This window comes from Pseudorasbora parva, chromosome 2 (assembly GCF_024679245.1).
Source record: "Pseudorasbora parva isolate DD20220531a chromosome 2, ASM2467924v1, whole genome shotgun sequence".
NCBI lineage: Eukaryota > Metazoa > Chordata > Actinopteri > Cypriniformes > Gobionidae > Pseudorasbora > Pseudorasbora parva.
In genome coordinates this window covers 22,131,974-22,145,318 of record NC_090173.1, presented here as the reverse complement: position 1 = coordinate 22,145,318, position 13,345 = coordinate 22,131,974, and the positions used below count along the sequence as shown (strand labels likewise).

Here is a 13,345-nt window from a genome sequence, read left to right as displayed (position 1 = left end):
TTGCATGCAAGTTGTGAGTTCATACATAACTGTTTCTTTCTGTAAAAAACGTTGCATAATGTTATGTTAAATACATTTATGTAATACGTTCACAGATGTGTGCATTCCCATTATTAAAAGTATATAATAGCAAGCTATATCATATGAATTTGTTTGAAAATGTAGATAATTCACTTGATTTTGTGATCACGTAAGTTATTTATATGAAAATGGGACGTTATCAACAGTGATACTGATCTGATTATGACAAAATAATCAAATCTATGATCTCATGTGACCGAAGTGGCTTTTTGAGGCTTTTGCATCTGAACTCTTCATATACGCTTATGTAGTTCGACACTCGTAAGACCTCTACTCATCTTCAGAACACAAATGAAGATATTTGTGTTGGAATCTGATGGCTCAGAAAGGCTTTCATTGACACCAATGTCATTTCTTCTCTCATGACCCATAAAAGGCACTAAGGACGTTGTTACAAAGCCCATTTGTCCATTTGTTTTTGAAAAAGTTTATAACATTAGGTGTTTCTCGGATAACGTTAAGTATGAATGAGTGCGTTTCCATGCACGTTCTTAAGCCGATTATGCCTAATAAGCCGACAATGAACATGGTGATGTAAACGCGATAATTCATTTTCTTTTATCGAAGTAAGTTCATAAACGGCGTAAGGATGAACTGGTTGGGACAGGTAGTTTTTTGCCTCTTACCCTGATTTTGCCCTGCATGTATAAACACATTAACCTGCTTTCTGTCGGCTTATTAAAGTGTGCATGTGTGATAGGTGACAAAAACGCAAACTTAGAACAGATTTAAATGCTTCCAGACAGAGTGAGCTAGAGTTTTGCCTAAAATATGGACATATATGACAAACGCAGACTCTTTTAAGACCCAGAAAATTGTAAAGATGTGTTCTCATCTCATGCAGCAGAAGAAAGCAGAAAGTTGGAACCGCTCCATTTTTCATGACAAGCCGTTTTGCGAATCCTGCATTGAACTCGTTGAACGATTGTGGAAGCTTTCCTCTGTGAAAATGTGCAGGACAAGAATTTCGGATATTGCCATCTTTGTGGGGACATTTTGTCTCCATAACGTAGGGATTACCAGGCCACACACACACAGACACACACACACTGGAATTCAGCCTCAGGCATTATACCTGACATATCAAATATGATAATCAACAAAAACTCATGTAAACTTTAAAACATTTTAAAAAACATTTTGTCTAAAGGATCAAATAATCATTTTCCATTTCCAAAAATTAAAATGTTAATCAAATTAAAATTATTTCATACAGCAGGCTTTAGAGGGTTAAAAAATCATTTTGATTATTACAATTTTTTCAAATAGTTAATTCTGTTAAATTGAAAGGTAAATTGTTTTCATTTTGATCCAGTCATGATTGACAATTTTCAGAAAAATTATCAAATTCATCCACATTCAAATCTCTTATGTTACAGTATGTTGTGGAAAACAAGAAAACCATGAAAATAAGTCTGATCTAGCAGAAACCATTCCCCTTTCTCTGCTCTAAAAAACTGGGACAATAAGACATATTTAATTTGCATGCATGAACATGACCATTCTGTTCCATTTCAGTTGGTAACTACGATGTACGTCGTACCGACGAATTGGGATTACTTCTGGGAGCCCCTATCATCTTCGAGATATAGAAAACGGGCCAATGAACATTGGCGTGCGTGCTTTGCATATCGCACCCGCCCCGCTGCGCGGGTATAAAGCGGTTGCCACGCACTGTTGTCATTCACTTGAAGCATCTGACTGCCTTCTATCTAGCGAGAGAGAGAGAGAAAGCGTGTGCCGGGGGAAACACGGGTGACGTGCCATCCTTTTCAGGATGTCTTTCCACCCGTGCGTTTCTGGATGTGGTCTTTCCTGGTCGTTCCCCTGGTAGTGAGGAGGGAGGAGCCACCAGGTCGCCCGCGCCCAGGCACGTGATAAAGCGCTTGTGACCGTCAGCGGGCGACCTGGTGGCTCCTCCCTCCTCACTACCCTCGATGGCAGGCAGGCCAGGGGGTATGAGGGTCTCCTGCCGGTGGAGCGGGTCGTCGCAATGCAACTGTGTCCAACATCCGCCTCTAGCTGGCACGGTGACCCGAAGCTCCCGTCCAGGGCCTGTAGAGTCTCTTCCAGTCTGACCGAGAAGGCCTACAGATCCTGTGGCCAGGCCGCGTCCGCCCTGCATGCCATGGCGTTGCTTCAGGTGCATCAAGCACAGGCACTCATGGACATGCACGAGGGTAGTCCTGGCCCAGAGCTTCTCCTGGAGCTCCGGGCGGCGACGGACCTCGCCCTACGGGCGACAAAAACCGCCGCCCGTACTATTGGCCAGGCAATGTCCACCTTGGTGGTCCAGAAGCAGCATCTCTGGATCAACCTGGCCAATATGAGGGAGACCGATAAGACCCAGCACATCCTGCCCCGGCGGCCCGCTGCTGCCTCCACCCCGCCGCCGGTGGCAGCACCTCCGCCTGCCCGTCACCGAGGGCGCCCGCCCGCCGCCGCCTCGCTCCCGCCGCAGCCCAGCAGCAGCCTCCACCCGAGCGTAGGCGTGGAGCCGGCGGTGGGAAGGACGCTCAGGCCGCTGCCAAGCCAGGTGGCAAGCGCCGTCGTAAGAGACCCTGAGACGGGCCACCCAGAGATGGAGGATCCTGCTCGACAGGAAGTGGCAGCAGCACCACTTCCTCCCCCCGGAGGAGGGCCAGGGGCTCCACTGTGACAATCTGTCCCGCAGTGGTACCCAAGACTTCACAAAAAGTTTCCAAAATCTCTGGGTGCCAAGAGAGCGCGCTTGGCGGTGTTCAGCGCTTTCATGCCTTGTCACCCTCAGACCCCTCTCCAATCACCAGCAGGGAAGCAGGTAAGTGTTGCCATACGCACGCAGACCCCACCATGGGCCTCCTCCGCACCGTCCGGGTCGGGTCCCTGCATGCCGCTGCGCTGCCCCGCTGCGGGCACGTCTGTGGTGCCATTAGTCCCGCTGTTGCGGTCGCTGGGAGCCTGGCTAGCGCTCCCAAGCCCATCCCGCTGGCTCATCCACACCATCAGACTCGGCAATGCGATTCAGTTCGCCCAGCGTCCCCCCGAGCTCAGGTGGTGAGCCTACAAGCGCTGCCTTCGGAGGAGGCAGACCCAGCCCTGGCTTTTCTTTGTCCTGTCCGAGCACTTCAGACTTATGTGGACAGAACGCAAAGCTTTAGGACCTCAGAGCAGCTCTTCGTCTGTTACGGAGGACAGCAGAAGGGGAAGGCTGTCTCCAAGCAGAGGATGGCCCACTGGATAGTGGCTGCCATTATCTTGGCGTATGAGTCCCAAGAAATTAGGGCCCACTCCACCAGGGGTGTAGCCTCTTCCTGGGTGCTGGCTCGTGGCGCCTCGCTGTCAGATATTTGTAGAGCTGCGGGCTGGGCGACACCAAACACGTTCGCTAGATTTTATAGCCTACGTGTAGAACCGTATCTTCCCGTGTACTCACTTCTCATAGTCGGTAGCACCAAAGTGCCCGTTCTAGTGTCGGCTTGCTGCGCCACTCCCTTCCTCATGGAACGGATACATTCGCTTATATGCTCCAGTCGAGTTCCCCAGTGTGGCGAACCCTGCCGAGTCCTCCGCAACCCGTGGCAGTCAGACGTGGCGGAGCGTCTGACGCCAGGTCTAACACTCGTATGCATTGTGGAACTTGTGTTAGGCTGGGTTCCATATGTAGTGACCCCCACGGCGGTCCCATATGTGTATTCTCCATGGTACAGCTCCCTACGGCGAGCCCGTGTCCAGACTTTCCCAGCATTATCTAATAGTCCACTGATTGGGTCTTGTGGGATGGCAGTGTGACTCTCCCTGCAGGAAATTCCCCGCCCGTTTAGACGGGGTCCGAGGGACTCCCGCAGGGCGCTGGAAGTGGTAGTAACTGTGGCGTTTTCCATAGGGATCCCAATTCATCGGTACGTCGTAGTGACCGACTGAAAGGGAACGTCTCGGTTACGTATGTAACCCTCGTTCCCTGAAGAACGGAACGGAGAGGTACGTCCTGTCGCCACAGTTGCTGTACCATCACTGCAGTTCGAGCCACGGGTTCGGCTCCTCAGTGAAAAACAACAGTGCATAGCGATCGCTTCCGCTTTATACCCGCGCAGCGGGGCGGGGTGCATGTTCATTGGCCCGTTTTCTATATTTTGAAGCTGATAGGGGCTCCCAGAAGTGATCCCAATTCGTCGGTACGACGTACGTCTCCGTTCCCTCCTTCAGGGAATGAGGGTTACATATGTAACAGAGACGTTTTCTATAAACTGCGTGTTGCAAAAATACAGTATGGCCTGAAGGAGGCACTAGCTGGAAATAACTAGACCAATGAAAATGATTCAGGTCAAGTCTGTCCTGTCTCTAGAGAACCAGATTAACAACCACATCTATCAGGTAAGTCAACCTGATAGGGATCCATGGTGCTGGTACATTTCCCTAAAGCTATGCAATACAGCTGTGAAAATGATCAGCTCACTGAGCAGGCTGTAGGGATACACAGATTTGTTTTATTTTTTTATTCTTTATTTGATTGTTTGCATCTTTGTTATGCGGTTTTAATATTGCCCTGAAAGCTGAGCAAATAAAATCCTCCCCTTATTTCCAATTGTTACAACCTGTTTTATTCTCCCTCCAGCAGCATTTTTTAATTGAACTGGTGTCTGATGTTGAGTTGATGTTGCGCCCACCCCTACTGACGATTACCCATTTCCTTGTAATGACTGTCATATGTTGCTGGCTCAGAACATTTAAATTAATTAATATTTCCCTAAAGAATATCATATTGTCCCCAATACCTGGTATGTTTATTATGCAAGTTTATGATTTTCTCGCCACATGTTTGTCTTTTCCTTCTGACGGAACAGATGTTTCACCATATAAAACTATTTGTAGCATTGCCAAAATTCACCATGTTATGAGTCTCGATGACTTAATGTTTGAAAGCACAGTATCTTTATAAAAATATTGTGCATTCCATTAGAATCTAACCAAATATATCATTAATATGATTTTTGATGCTGCAGTTTTATATTAATCTTGCTGCCACAACTTGCATTTGCAAGTAAAGACATTTCTGAAGGCATTATCGTAGTTATTATGTTAGCAGGTTTCCCAAACAAGTTGGCTATAGTTTCTACCACAAAGATGGAGAGTTTTCGTTGTAAGTGTGTATATGCAATACATTTGAAGCTTTTGTGCGAAATATATTATTGTAGTATTCCTCTCCTTTTTAGTTTAGTTTATTTTAGTTATTAGATACACTATATTGCCAAAAATACGGGGACAAATCGTATCCCTTCCAAATCATTGAAATCAAGTGTTCCAGTCACTTATATGGCCACAGGTGTATGAATCAAGCACATAGGCATGCGCTTGTACAAACATTTGTAAAAAAAAAGAATGGGTCGCTCTCAGGTGCTCAGTGAATTCAAGCGTGATATCTTGATAGGTTGCCACTAGATATGTCTAATGCGATGGGTGAAATTTCTTCACTACTAAATATTCCCCAGTCAACTGTTAGTGGTATAAGCTCAAGAACAGTGCGTAGAGAGCTTCATGAAATGGGTTTCCATGGCCGAGCTGCTGCATCCAAGGCTTAAATCACAAGGTGATGTGCAAAACGTCAGATTCAGCCATGCAAAGCATGTCCCCAAAAGCTTATGGTGTGGGGTTGCTTTTCAGTGTTTGGGCTTGGTCTCTTAGTTCCAGTGAAAGGAACTCTTAATGAAATAGCATACCAAGACATTTTGGACAATTTTTTGTAGCTCCCAACTTTATGGGAACAGTTTGGGGATAGCCCCTTCCAAAATGACTGTGCACCAGTGCAAAACCCAATGTCCATAAAAACATGGGTGAGTGAGTTTAGTGTGGAGGAACTTGACTGTCCTGCACAGAGTCCTGACCTCAAGCCGACAGAAAAACTTTGGGATGAATTAGAGCGGCGACTGTGAGCCAGGCTTTCTCGTCCAATATCAGTGCCTGGCCTCACAACTGAGCTTCTAGAAGAATGGAAGAAAAATTCCTGTAAACACACTCCTAAACCTTGTGGAAACCTTTAAACCTGTTTTATGGGCCAACTCCATATTAAACCCTACGGATTAAGAATGAGATGTCATTAAAGTTCATGTGCATGTAAACGCAGACATCCCAAAGCTTTTGGCAATATAGTGTATCTTACATTAGACAATATCAGTTCAACAGTTCAGTCTTTTCCTTTGAAGTAGATGTCAGGACTTTGAGGACCCCAATATTCTGAGGGAATAAAATGGGCCAAAAATAGTGGGTGGAGTCTAATGTGATGCTGCGGTTTATAGTAAATATCGGATATCTGAAATTAGGCTTCCATAACTTCACTTGGTATTTGATTGTTCTGTCAATCATAACATAAAATCTGAAGACAAATTAACACTTGCAAGTTGGCAAAACTTAAGGTAATCGGTTACATCAAACATTTTAAGTCAAGAAATTAAAAGTTTAAGCCAAACTGCCATCTTTTTATTTGTACTTGTACACTTTAATTGCTCTTAACTTTAAATATTTGGGTAAGCTAATTCATACATTTAACTTATAATTATCATGTAATGTCTACTTAAATATTTTTAGTAGTGGAAACTTGGCTACCTTTAACTAGCTAATTGTGTAATTGTAGCATTTGTTCTCCTTTGAAATCGCAGCCCAATTTCAGTTCAATTTAAGTTTGTCTAAAGAAAAAAAATCATAAAATTCAAACCTCTGAAACAATTAAATTACTTATTTTTTGTTGTTACTTGTTCTTATGGTAATTAGTTATTCAGTTTACTTAAGATTGAAATATTTTCTTTAATTAAAGTTTACCCTATTAAAACCAATAAAACCAATTAAATAATTTGAGCATTACGGACCATTTTTATTTTATTTTTTAAATTTAAAATAATAGTTTAAGAATCAAAAACTTTTTTCAGTAATGCAGCCCTTTTGACTTCTCAAATCTATATCTTGATTACACTTTTGAATTTAGTTTTGACATGGTCTTGCTTTTATGGTTGCATGGCTGTTTACAGTAAACAAATAGTGTAAAATGTTTCTTTTTGCTCCTATATTGACATATACAATGCAATGTTGTTTGTGCACATCTTGCATAAAATACAGAGTCTTTCACTCAATAACTTTATGGACTTATGGTTTGCCAAATTACTTGGTTATCATGAAATCAGAATGGGCAGTTATTTCTTTTATATACTATTGTATTATTTATTATGAATGATTTATCCATATTTATTTTTACACGTAAAACAACTTCCCCTCCCTCTTTGACATCTCTTTTCTGATAATGTGTTTACTGAGGCAACTTGTCACTTAAATGACATCTTACAGCAATAGCAAACCACGGCCATCCAATACATTTCCTATGGATAATATCAAGTCTTGCCCTACTTTTTTTTCTTGTTCAAGAAGCCGCTTCACGCAAAATGTCAACTTATACGTCACAATAGGAAAGGGAAAAAATCAGTTTATTGCCAACTTTAAACTTTGAGGTCACAAGTCTGAGAAGACAGAAATGTTCTGACTGAATTATTTTCACTATTTAATTTTTTACTCACTCTGAAAAGACAGTTAAAAAAAGACAGACAACTTGACAGACAGATTTCATCACTCCATCTCTATATCTGAGTTTTACAGTATTTAAATAGCTTCAGTTGACACAGGCCAAGCCTGTAGATTTTACTGCTGCAATAAAGCTTTGTCCTAGCAACAATATAGATACATCATACATACTCATAACTCTCTTACTTGCTTTCCTTTGCTTTTTCTGTCTTAGAAGTATGTCAGCATGCACATGACTAATTATGCTATCAGCGAATGGTATGAGATTACAGATCTGAGAACAATACTGAGGCTATCCTGCAGTGTTATTTAAGGAAAGACAAGGTCAGATTTTCATTTCTTCAAGGACATGGTGGTGATAGAGGAAGATTCATTGATGATGTATAAACTGTGTTTTCTGATATTTGTTTGGGGAACATCTTAGGTAGTTTAGCTACAAACCCGATTCCAAAAATGTTGGGACACTGTACAAATTGTGAATCAAAAAATAATTAAATAATTTACAAATCTCATAAACTTATATTTTATTCACAATAGAATATAGATAACATCAAATGTTGAAAGTGAGACATTTTGAAATGGCATGTCAAATATTGTCTCATTTTGGATTTCATGAGAGCTACACATTCAAAAAAAGTTGGGACAGATAGCAATAAGAGGCTGGAAAAGTTAAATGTACATAAGGAACAGCTGGAGGACCAATTTGCAATTTTTTAGGTCAATTGGACACATGATTGGGTATAAAAAGAGCCTCTCAGAGTGGCAGTGTCTCTCAGAAGTCAAGATGGGCAGAGGATCACCAATTCCCCCAATGCTGCATCGAAAAGTAGTGGAGCAATATCAGAAAGGAGTTTCTCAGAGAAAAATTGTGAAGAGTTTGAAGTTATCATCATCTACAGTGCATAAAATCATCCAAAGATTCAGAGAATCTGGAACAATCTCCATGCGTAAGGGTCAAGGCCAGAAAACCACACTGGATACCCATGATCTTCGGGCCCTCAGACAGCACTGCATCACATACAGGAATGCTACTGTAATGGAAATCACAACATGGGCTCAGGAATACTTCCAGAAAACATTGTCGGTGAACACAATCCACCGTGCCATTCGTCGTTGCCAACTTAAACTCTATAGGTCAAAAAAGAAGACATATCTAAACATGATCCAGAAGTGCAGCCGTTTTCTCTGGGCCAAGGCTCATTTAAAATGGATTGTGGCAAAGTGGAAAACTGTTCTGTGGTCAGAAAAATCCAAATTTGATGTTCTTTTTAGAAAACTGGAACGCCATGTCATCTGGACTACAGGACAAGGACAACCCAAGTTTTTATCAGCGCTCAGTTCAGAAGCCTGCATCTCTGATGGTATGGGGTTTGCATGAGTGCGTGTGGCATGGGCAGCTTACACATCTGGAAAGGCACCATCAATGCTAAACGGTATATCCAACTTCTAGAACAACATTTGCTCCCATCCAGACGACATCTCTCCGGGAAGCATTTTCCAACATGACAATGCCAGACCGCATACTGCATCAATTACAACATCATGGCTGTGTAGAAGAAGGACTGGGTACTGATATGGCCAGTCCAGATCTTTCACCCATAGAAAACATTTGGCGCATCATAAAGAGGAAGATGCGACAAAGACCTACGACAGTTGAGCAACTAGAAGCCTGCATGTTTTTTGAGATGTGTTGATTTAAAATCAACTTATTTTCATTTTTCAATTATACATTTTCTCAATTTAAACATTTGAAATGTCATCGGTTTTGTATTCTGAATAACATATTGAAATTTGAAACTTCAACGTCATCGCATTCTGTTTTTATTCACAATTTGTTAATTTAAAATTTAAAAACTTTTTTTGGAATCAGGTTTGTAAATTAATTTTGCATTAAAATTAATAATTTTACAATAATTGCATTATCTGGACAATTATTGTAAAAGCACAAATTTACGCTGAATTCCTTGAAATGCCTTGACTGTAGTCTTAAATTTTCTGCCTGCAATGTACGCGCCACAATATTCATAATTTTGAATAATTCTCAGAATTATCTGACAAGAATTATTTAATTTATTAGGAATGATTTAATATTATTTAGGAGCATAAGCAAAATAAAGGGTTTGAAGCATTGTTTAAGTTACATTTGTACTGCTTGCCATGTCCAAAAGAAGTAATTACTTCACAACCACTATAATATATCATGAATATGTGTGAGCGTTACACGTACAGCCGTCATTATCATGCAACCTTCTCCTCTCCCATCTCCCATGGCCTCATGGGATAGTAAAGTGTCCATCATATTCCCATTACAGAATCTTTCCAGAAGTAGTAGGTCATCCTTGGACTTTTTCCTTACTTTATGAGTACTGTGAATTCTGACATAGTTTTGTTGCATATTGTTTTCCACACACTGAAAAAAACAAGTTGGTTTTTGCACGCATATTATAACTAAGTTAAGTAAAATGAACAAAGATGTTACATGAAATCTATAATACTAAATGAAACCATACTTTTAAAGTGTATGTTTTACTTCAAACATTTAAGTAAATAACACAATAGATAATGTGTAGACACCATAGAAACTTGGCATCTGAACACAGAGACCTCAATACTTTGTACACAATATATAGGGACGGTAACATTCCATGGCTGGTTTTAGAGTATGAATGTGTCATTTTGAGTAGCAAATGAACTCCAAATGTCTCAAAATGGTTGATATTTGGACATATGGTTGACAAAATTTACTAAACCTAACAACAAAAGTAGTGACAGTTAAATACAGCTGGAAAACAGTGAAAAAGCAACCTCATTAATTATTTAAGCCCCACTGCATGATGGCAACACCAGTTTCAGAAAAGTATTAATTTTATAACGTAGCTATTTATGCTTTATTTTCAACAAGCTTACTTCACCACAGAACCAATTTTATCAGTGTATATAGGGTATGCGATTTTGGATGCAGCCGTAGTTTTTCACACCACATTTATGTTAAAGGGGTGTGACATGGAACACACTCAAAGTGGTTGACCAATCACAACACACTGATCCAGCCGAACAATCAGACCACATTATGTTTTTTCGGAAGGAGGCGCTTTAGAGAGCCAGGAACTAAACAAACTGGGAAAAGAGGTGTAAAATATATGGAAAAATAAGAAATATTTTTGAACGGTCAAGCATGGAAACCTTGGAAACCTATTCTAGAAGTGCCCAAAATCAAGGCTTTGAAAAAGGGCATAATAGGTCCTATGTAAAAATGCCCATGTCTGCGTTCTTTCACGCAAGTAAGATACTTTTGCTAAAATTAAATAGCTAAATGTAAAATAACAATAAATACTGAACAATATTATTGTGAATTTAAGAAACAGTCATAACCTTAGGGGTTTTCTTTGTGCAGGGAAGTACTTTTACGGGACACACGCTTGTATATTCATTGGCTAATTGCTTTAGGTGGCTTCAGGCGATCTTTCAGATGCAGCTGTGGTTGTTGGCAAACAAAGCAGCTTCAGTGTGGCTTCCTCGTCCAAAAAAAAGCTTTCTTTGCCCACCTATAAGTTTACTTTGTTAAATTGGCCATCTTACTAATAGTTTCAGCTATAGCAATATGAGAAGCTCAGTGCATGATTGTATGATGGAAATGTTACACTTAGACATTTTGGCTATTACAGTTGTTAACGATACATCTGTTTCACTGTATAAGATAGACTGCTGGATTTCCTGAAGTGCTAATGTGTCTCTGAGAGCTTCATAATTAACTTAATTTCCTTTTAAACTTATTTGGGTTTTCCCTCATCATGTTTCTCTATTTAATGATGAAGTGTGTGAGCAGAATGTAGAGTATTCTTTACTGTTACTCCTTTATCTCCCATTCTTGCTGCATTTGGCCTCTTGAAGTGAATATAGTCTGGGCTTGATGTTGTCTGAGCTGAGGGGACGAGAATGTGAATATATGTGGATAGCTAATGCTTGGTACATTAAATATAGGTCTCTCATGTTCAACTCTTATAATAATGTTTGTTGCTGTTTAAGTCAAAGATCAGCACTTTTGTCCTCATTATGTTTTGTTCATGTGCAGGCAAAAAGCAGCAAAATCAGGATGGGTGGCCAGTGACAGTGTGGGAAGTCCAGCACTGGAATCTGCTTGGAAAAAGCTAAGTCATTTACAGGCGCAAGTGGAACAGTATAAATACACTACTGTATAATAAATTATTACAAATTAAGGGAGAAAGTTCAATTAAAAACATACATTTTAACATTAGATGTTGATTTTTCATGGTAAATCCAGTATTATACGTAATTATATTTGACCCTGGACCACAAAACCAGTCATAAGGGTAAATGTTTTGAAATTAGGATTTATACATGAATACATAGCTTTCCATTGATGGTTTGTTAGATAGGACAGTATTTGTTACTATGAACTATTTAAAAATCTGGAATCTGAGGGTGCAAAAAAAAATCTAAATATTTGGAAAATCGCTTTCAAAGTTATCAAAATTCCTTATCAAAGCATATTACTATATTTTATATATATATTTACGGTAGGACCGTTACAAAATATTTTCATGGAACATGATCTTTACTTAATATTTTAATGAGTTTTGGCATAAAAGAAAAATCGATCATTTTTGACCCATACAATGGATTTTTAGCTATTGCCACAAATACCTGTGCGACTCATGACTGTGGTCCAGGGTCACACATAGTTTATACAGTATTTGATATAATTACATAATTCAAACATTTTAAAAAGAAAAAGTAATTTTTTAAAACATTTTTAAAATGTTTAAATTGTTTGAATGGTATTGTATATTTATTATTCTCTCATGTTTGACAATGAAGATATCAATCACAAGTAATTATAATTAAATGACAGGAAAAAATTGTAATCCATTACCTTTTCATGAGAAAACACTACAGTAAACAATTAGTAATGCATTACGTCCAACAACTTTTTAAATCAAAAATATAGTAAAAACAGTAATGTTGTAAAATAAATTTTAAAAAAGTTAGCTATTTCAGTGTATTATTCTGATGGCAAAGCTGTCACACAATCCTTCAGAAATCATTGTAATATGCTGATTTGGTCCTCAATAAATATTTATTATTATTATCAATTCTAAAAACAGTTTCTGGAAAAACATTTCTATGCAAACTGTGATACTTTTTTTAAAACCAGGATTCTTTGAATGAATAAAAAGTTCAAACAAACACCATTTATTTTTTAAATAGAATTCTGTAAAACTACTGCAAATGCAACTACTTACGTATGTCGCTTCTGAACTACCCAATATATATAAAACTGATTGATCTGTGTATGATGCATTTTGAAGCAACTTCCTTAAACTATATTAAAATGTTTAAAAAATATTGATGTTTGGCTGCGTTGATAATGTTCTTAAAAATAAGAAGAGGCGTATTTTAATGAATATATTTATAACTATATATATTTAGGGAGATCTTCATCATGTTAATGTGTCCACCTCTAATTCCCTCAGGGCCGAGCCAGTATTAGGAGCAGGAAGTTGTAAAAATCACACGGTTGTGCTCTCCAGACAAAAGAGGATCCGCTACTGTGTGCTCAATCGGTGTTCCCACACTCCCCAGAATCTCTTTACAGTCTGTCCCAATTTACCACATCCCTCACAATTCACAGGAGCAGCCGTATTGTTCCTTTACTGTAATTTCCCACCTATTGCCAGGGCTTTACTGCAGACGTCACCCA

General features: G+C 39.7%; 1 long non-coding RNA gene across 1 annotated transcript in view; it reads left to right on the top strand.

The window, feature by feature from the left end:
* LOC137094621 (uncharacterized) overlaps positions 1–12,998 on the top strand; it is a 43,436-nt gene extending 30,438 nt beyond the window's left edge. Inside the window, exon 3 of the long non-coding RNA XR_010908688.1 lies at positions 11,696–12,998. This is a non-coding gene — a long non-coding RNA (uncharacterized lncRNA). The remainder of the gene's footprint in view (positions 1–11,695) is intronic.
* Positions 12,999–13,345: the final 347 nt, after the last annotated feature.